Source organism: Spodoptera frugiperda, chromosome 25, assembly GCF_023101765.2.
Source record: "Spodoptera frugiperda isolate SF20-4 chromosome 25, AGI-APGP_CSIRO_Sfru_2.0, whole genome shotgun sequence".
Taxonomy (NCBI): domain Eukaryota; kingdom Metazoa; phylum Arthropoda; class Insecta; order Lepidoptera; family Noctuidae; genus Spodoptera; species Spodoptera frugiperda.
Window position 1 is genome coordinate 2021150 of NC_064236.1, and position 8876 is coordinate 2030025.

Sequence of the window (8876 nt, forward strand, 5' to 3'; positions counted from 1 at the left end):
ATTTTACAAGCTTTTATTTCATTTGCGTTGTATTCTATGTATATGTCCCTGAAGTCGACGTCCAAATGGCACCAGGTGATCGGCAAGGTTTCAACTGTGTGCGGATATGCGGTCGGCGAGCAGGGATAGCTCGCCGCCCGACCAGAACCAGATCTGAGCGTACAGCGCGTCACGTTTCGCGCGCGCCTTAAAGAGCTAGTCCACCACAGATGTGACCCAGTAGGGCTGATGCCTGATCCGGAGTTGCGACATCGTAACCTACGTTGTCTTTTTTAAACGGTTTAATTTAATTTGTCCCGTTTGTTTATTTTTGTAATTGGTGTTTAACCCCCTTCCTGATCACCGATCGATCTGATTTTTGGTACACACTCTTGATGACCATTAGAAGCCCATTAAAATCGATTAACATAAAATATATGTAGGTATTACTTGTTTGAAGGTATTGTTACTTGAAGTTAATAATATTTTCCAAGATTTACTCTTTGAACCTCTACTACTACCTACTACCTCGTTAGACGAGTGGTCGCAAGTGCGAGACATGAGGTCTCGAGTTCGATTCCCGGGTCGGGCATTTATTTATTACGGGGCATATTTCGGTTTTTCTAAAATTTCTCAGTAGCCCGGTGTCTGGAATTGTGCCCAGTATAATAATATATACTTGGAACAATTAATAAGTTTAATAAAGTTTTAATTAATAAGATAACTTATAACACAGATGAAAAGTGGGTGTACATTGAATAGCGGTATTACGTGCCGTAATTTGGACCTCTGCCTACCCCTTCGGGGATAAAAGGCGTGACGTTGCTTTATCATTCATTGGACTCTGATATTGCCTATACAATGTATCTCGATAAACCTGCGGCCTCATTAACAGAGTGCAGGGCGTCGCCCATCCGTCGAGCATTGTTCGTATGATTGTGATTGCGCGAGTGATGACGCGCATGTTATTATATGCTGTATTGTAACCGCAATGGGATGGCTAATAAGGCCTTATTGCATTTGTAGTAGTTAGGCCTGTAATGGAGGCTTGTAAAATGATTAAAACACTGATAGACTATTGACCTCCAGCTTTTTTTTTATGAGACATGCCGGTAATCGAGCAGACGTATTACCTGATGGTAAGCAATCGTCGCCGCCCATGGACACTTGAAATACCATAGGCTTTACAAGTGCGTTACCGGCTTTTTGGGAGTTAGGAATTTAATGGTTGTTGTTCGGGAATGGGGATGAGGAAGATTGTGAAGGGGGGAATTGGGCCTCCGGTAACCTTACTCACACAACGAAACACAACGCAAGCGTTGTTTCACGTCGGTTTTCTGTGAGGCCGTGGTATCACTCCGGTCGAGCCGGCCCATTCGTGCCGAAGCATGGCTCTCCCACACTTTAAAACAATAAGGATTTCAACAAGCTACATAACAATAAGGACTTCCCATAATCCCTCTCTATCGCTTGCTTGACCTGGAGCTGCGGATTACCAAGTGGGCTTACCGGGGCTTCGACTCAAAAAGCAGGAGAAGGAACAGGGTGGTTTTTAGTCGGTAAGAGTCTGATACTCCCTCTCACCTCGCCCAAGGCGAGAAACGTCGTTAGATGATTTATACCCCTTAAAAAATACTTGACTGACAGACAGCATTAATTAAAACCCTTTACTTCAATGGTTGAATGTAGTATACTGGTAGTTATTATGTATACCAATACGGTACTTATAGTTTTATTATTAGTTTTCTGGTAATTAATGTAAATTTTCGATTTTGAAATAAGTACCCATCTTCACGTCGTATCGAAATTTTAAAATTCAAGTTTCTGTATCATTTGGTTGACGTCAAAAATAATTATAATTTATTAAACCTTACTAATTAATTCCTTGGTGATGTTACAACCATAATAAAATTATAGTAATAAGTCTACAAGCAAAACATTAAGAAGTTATGTTAAAGTTATTAATTGCCATCCATTACTTAGTGCTACACGTAGCTATCACGAGTCGGCCATTTTACTAAAATTACGTTTTCAGTAAACTAGTAGGTAAATATAATTGAAATAATTATATTACATTTGAAAACCAATTATATTGACCTAATTATGGTAATAATGAAATTTTTTTAATTATTTAAATTCAATAATTATTTATTGATCTAATTAGCATATTCAAAGATTTTTTTATATAATTTAATTAATTCTTTTTTTGCTATTTTATATAATCCATTGACTAGTTTTATAAGACAAAAATACCCTACTTATGTAGGGTATTTTTGTCTGTAGTTTTGTAGTAGTTTTAAATAAATAGAATTTAAATAAAGTGTACACTTTTATCTTTATTTATAAATTATAAGTGACCACTTGATTTCATAGTAATCATATCTAGAACGCCCCAGTAGCAAACTCGTTGTTAATAGTTCAAAACTAAACCTTCCTCACTACAGCCAAATAACAACTACAAACTATTTGAGAAGTAGAGCAAGAGCTTTAGAAATATACTCGTATCTAAGCTAATTTAATGGGAACTCACCAAGTGGGTATCTTGTGCAACTGAAGAGGACAAAGCGCACTTCAAGACTTCGTTAAAACTTCACTAGGGTCCTCACTCACTCGCGACGTTAGAAAAACTTAATAAAAACACCACTAAAGCAAACTTAATTTTTTAAACTGATATTAATTTTTATTAAAAACGACCTACTACCAAATTATTTATTTAAAATGTAATTTCTTTATTAGAAAAGTTAGCGCGATTAGACCGGGGGATTTAGGAGCGTATCCTAACAACGACCGCCTATGGTTAGGATCCGGCAGAAACTTGATGCTGGTCTCCAAATCCGTTCTGAAGCGAATGCTCTGAGGCTCGGCCAATGACCTGCCGCGTCGGAGATAGCTGATTCGCGGGTTACTGCGTCTGGCGTAGTGACCTGTAGGGTGAGGCACGGAGCATGCGCGACGGTACCAACCACGTGGTCTTCAACGTACTATGAATTACTTGGCACCGGCAAGATTAGTTTATGATATTTATAATACTTATTTTACAGCTTTAACTATTTGGAAAATGTTATAAAACATTTCGGAAATGTCTGTTTTGTTCTTTCTCCTCGATGGGTGTGTATTTCATGATGTATTTTTCGCTCACCGCGCCATGCCGTCTGTCGGTTCACGTTTCGCTGTCAGCAATGTTTGCCGCCATATTTTCAAATCGTCTACGATCCGATGTAGCATCGGCCTTCACGAATTTGATTAACTGGATAAAAATTACTCGATAGGTAATTTAGTTTATTAAAAATAAAAATAAGAATGGCTTACCTGATAAAAATTTTTTAAAAAACTTTGTGAAGTGCGAACCGAGGAATTTGTTGCTTTTGTTTTTGCTTTACGTTGCTTTCTCGTACGCTCTCATAGTTGGACCGATTTGAACTTTTTTTGTTGGGTTTGTTATTGTAGGGAGAATACTCTTATATGAGAAAAAGAATCAAAAATACGCTTCCAAGGCGAAACAAAGTTTGCAGATCCACCAGCGGTTTATAAATATTTCTGGTGTGAAAGAACTATTTTTGCATTGCATAATCTCAGCCCGATCGGTTTAAAATTGACTAAGTTTCATATAAACTATCATCCCCTATTTTATCACCTGGGGGGTAGAATTGATTCATAATATCTCTTCGATAATTTTAGCCCGATTCGTTCCGCGTGGTTCGGGCTGCGCTTTTATAGATCACTATGTCAATCATTCACCTTTGAGTTTTATATCGACGGTTGAAAAGCTAATTGATCAAAGCGGCATTTTTTGCAATATTGAGTAAAATAAATATTCAGAATTAGTGAATTTCTCTCCATCGAATATTGTACCTATGTATATATTAATATCGCAAAAAATGTCGTTGGATCAATTATCTTTTCAACCGTATTTATACAAGACTAGCAAACCCGGCGAACTCCGTTTCACCCTCATGATTTTCCCTGTTTTCATGTTTTACCCTTTAATTTTTCCTGAATTTTCTTTGCTATAAACCTGACGGAGCTCGAAACCTTTTCAACAAATGCAAGTTTTCGGTTCGGTTCGTGCGTTCTAGAGTTATAGCGTCGGAAGGGACTACCGATTTATTTTTATATTATAGATATTAATTTAGTATGATTAAAATATATCAAGTTTTAATAATTGTAACGTAAGTAAGTCATTATTTTATCATTCAATGTAGATTAGGTTACAAATAAATTAAAAAAGTAATTTCTGTAGTAAGAATCGCACATAGGCAAGGCAGAACAATAAACGCATCCGTCGATGCATTTTACATTTCGCACCCTTAGAATGAAAGTGACTTAACTAAACATTTCTGTAACATTTGATTTTTATCATAAACTGGCGTTATAAAATAAACTCTACAACCTAAGAACTAATCTATAGAAACTTGCAGTTTTTAGATTCGGTCACTTTCATTCTATGAGTGTAATTTCAACCCCAACGTCGCATCGTAAACAAAAGCATATTTAGTGGCGTGCACATCTTACATAAACATAATATGATCCTCGTCGCTTGCTATCAACGGGATTATATTGTGTTCTCTCACGAATTTCTTCGTTAGAACAAACGAGACCCGCGACACGACACCCTGACGAGTTAATACTCTTCATTGGGGTGTACCTGGCATGGGTTCCGCTTCTGAGGAAATGTTTTTTTAACCGTCTCGCTGAGCAGAGAACGGAGCGGAAAACAAGAAAGAAAGAAAAACGGCTTATTTGCATCGTAACAAAAATAATGAACAAAAAATAAAGGTGTACACGGCGCAAAAAAGGCCAGTACTCAGCTAAAATGCCGAGACCCGAGCGCAATAGCTCGAGTCGCGGCGCTGATTTTCAGCGTTAGCCAGATGCTATTATACAATATAAATAAATAAATGATAATAGGCTAGTTTCCTACAAGTCAAATTCAATATTTTTTTCGAAACGTCAAAAACGATATTTTCAATGAACTTTTGTATGAAATACTCTATTATGACGTCATCAGATTTTTACTTCAAATACCAGGCTTTTTTCTATTTATTATTATCTAGAAAAAATCGAAGTGTGATTATTTTTGAATATTTTATTGTATAATTTATTTTTGACCGAGGATACTACCCAATTATCGCACAATCATTGACAACTCCATGAAAACAAGGGCGGTTATTGAATGTGCCGTTCGAAGTCCATAGGAGGTGGCGTCAGTTATCACGGTATTTAGTTTTAGTTTGTAAGTAGCAGTTCAAACGATTCGCGAATTGCACGCATACAAAGGAGAAAGGGACTTTTGGGCCCAGCAGTTAACTAGTTGAAATGTATATTAAAAAAACCGTCATATTTTTCTAAAGGAAATCACAAAATATGGTACCTTGTTACTATCTAGGAAGCGAGAAAACTTAAATTAAGTTATAAAACTAAATAATCATTTATGTATAACGTACTCTGTGAAATTAAATAAATACTCTTTAAATAATGCCTTCCAGCAATACTTCTGTCTGACATCAGTCAGTCACCGATTGACAGATGACACTCGTTCGGTGTGTTTCGTTCTGAGTGCGCACGTATTTTCCATGTTTTATTGTTAAACCCCACGACCTCGGCTTTGTAAAGGACTTTTGACGGATCTTGCATCGCTAAATTACCTGACTCTCTATTTTGGGCAACTGTTCAAGCCTATCAATCGGATATTGACGACATGGATCGCTGTGAAAATTGTACGACTGCGTCTGGTCGCAGTAATTCTATTGGCAGAAGAGTCTTGGAAGATGAGGCGATTTTATCAGTTATTCGTCAGTGGCGTGCATCTCAGCCTGTATAATATGGTATCTCAGTTGGGAAAGATACCAAGAAGATATCGTACCCCCTACATAATTCTTAAGGTGCTCCCACACAGCAGTTATACATGGATTTTTATGGATTTTTATGTGTGGGGGCACATGAAAAGTTTGGTGTATAATGAACCGAACCCAATACAAAATATTGATGTTTTGAGACAAAAAATAATTGATGCCGCTAATGAAATAGGTTTAACGACTGGTGTGGTAAAAAGTGGCTAACGACACAGAATGCGTGTATGTGTGCGAAACAGGGGCGGACATGTGGAACATGTACTGTAAAAATAAATAATAAACCTCATTTGTTACCTATTTCGATTGTTTTATTTTGTTATCTGACTCAACTTAAATTTGAAGCTTAAATATCGATATTCTTATAACTACCTTGTAGTACTTCATCAATGTTTTGGCAAAGAATTCAAATTATTCCCTATCATGTTATACCTTATCAGAAAGCTGAAGAATTGTAGATATTTTAACGCACATTTGCAGCACAGTTGTCATAGACTTTTTTTTTAATATCTTCCAAAGAAAAACAACTTATCACAAATTTATTTCTTTTTTTTAACATTCGATCGTCTGCTACGATTCAGTTGGTACAGTTATTTACAGTTTTAGTGTTTAAAATAATAAAGCAACTAATCTACTACACAAAAAAGCAAAAACAAAACAAAATTTAGTCACCAAAGACAAAACAAGGGAGAAATAGCCAAAAAAATGGGAAATTTAAGTTTGGAATATGGGGTCCCATGGTCAAATCAGTCAGGAATGATGTAAACTATCACGTCTTAAAGGATTTAGGTCGACTTAACCTTTAACCCTGTATATATCCTCAGATTATATATAATATCATTGCGTCACACACGCTCCTTGCTTAAAACCATAACACAACCAAAACTATTCAAAAGTATTTCGTAAAAAACATAAAAATACTGCAATGTTATAATATAACCTCACTTTTACTACATTAGGTACATATAACTTGATTCCTGGATAGCCAATTCGGTACTTCATTTTTATTTATATGTATAAATACATACAGATGATACAGGCTGTTGTTGTATCCTATTCGAATGCACTGACGAAATTCCCTTATTACTGTGCAAATGCACTAGCCTCTGCCTCTGCTGGCAGCCTCGCCCACGTTCCCGCGGGAACACAATTCCATCCCGATCCCTTCAGGTGTTATTATGTGATCGAGTAACAAACAAACTCATAAATCGAATGGACCGGCTCAACCGGAGTCATACCACGGCCTCACAGAAAACTGATGTAAAACAAAGCTTGCATTTCCCTTCAATTTCTAACCTCAAAATGCCGGCAACGCATTTGTAACGCCTCTGGTGTCCATGGTCAGCGGCTACCATAGGTATTTTTCGTAGGTATTTTCGCATAAGTTGATAATAAGTGTTGGGAAGTTTACGTTTCTCAGCACGGGGTGGGTGCCATCATCGGTGCCATTTAAATGGGTGTCCAATGTGGAATACCTCCTTTTAACGGCTTATTCCATAAAAAATCACATTTATGATACAAGTAAGATTATAAATTGTTTGTTATAAAGTGAGACTTTAACTCGCTGTTACCCTTAGAGTCCCGTTATCAGAACAGGTTCGCTTAAACTGTTGTGGTTCCTCTCTCAAAAGACCACTATAGAATGGACTATAGCTTCCCCCACGTTATTTTTTCTAGATTTTTAATGACTCTAATTTTTTTTTATCGGAGTTATAGTTTCGTGTCTCAGAGTAGTCAGATAGGAAATACCGAGCTCATTGTACCAATTTCAATAATCAATCTGAATCCACATTCTTTGTATCGATCATATTTTTCGACAGTAACTGTAGCTAAACTCTAGCTAACTGTTATTCCTAAAAATGTTGATTGAGATTGAAATAGGGAGTAATCAAAAGCTCAATTAAAAGCTAGACGTGCAAACATGTTACGTTGTAGGTAAGGCCATTTGAAAAGAAAAAATACATTTCAATCAGACCGGCGGCGCACACATACACGACCGCTTGTTAAGAGGAGAAGTGCACACGTTTTTTTTAACACCCTCATGTTTCCCGACACAAAAAAACTACGTATCAAAATATTGCGTTTTACTTGCCCTCCTCCCACCCCCCGCCCGATGGCATCGTTCTGATTCCCTTCCACCGCGGTGCATGTTTCATATTGTTTTGTTTTATGTTAACTTCCACTGATTGGGGGGGGGGGGGTGAAGGACGGGCATGAATTCGTTGAATCTGAAACGGGCATCATTTTGTTTGTATTTTTTTATGCTCTAAGCCGGTAAACGAACAGACGGATCACATGATGGTAAGTAATTGCCGCCGCCTATGGTTACTCGAAACACAAGAGGCATTGCAAGTGCATTGTCGGCCTTTTGGGGGTTACTAATTTAAGGGTTGTTAGAGAACCAGGTATTGGGAAAATTGGGGAAGAGGATAATTGGGCCTCCAGTAACCTCAATCACATAGTGAAATACCACGCAAGCTTCGTTTCACGTCGGTTTTCTGTCAGGCCGTGGTATCACTCCGGTCCAACCGGCCTATTGTATTAGAATATGCTCTGGGCTTTTTCTTTTAAAAATTGCGTGTGAGCAAAGCCGTAGGCGAGGTTATAACATCATAACCACACTACGAGTTAAAAAAGGGAAGTTATGAAAAATAACCATAATAACCTTTCCGAAAATATATCAAAAAGGTTATATTTATTTTTAAAAAACTGGCAGTTTAGTAAATTAGCACTTGGCCGCTTACATTACAAACGGTTTTGAAAGAAAGATATCCAAATTGTCATATTGAGAGTTTAACATAGACCTATAAAGTTGAATCGCCGTAGAATGTTGCACAACCTTGCAAGAAGCAGCCTGGGGCCTTAGTCTGCTATTACAATTTTATTGTATACAACCTACATAGCTCCGTCCCTCTTGCACTGCTCAGTGATCGACCATTCTGACACAATTGTAATAGCAGACTAAGGCCCCTGCTCGCTGACACATTTTGTTACTTCAGTGTTCAATAAGGCACTGAATCGAACAATTTTAATGAGTGAATTGCGTTA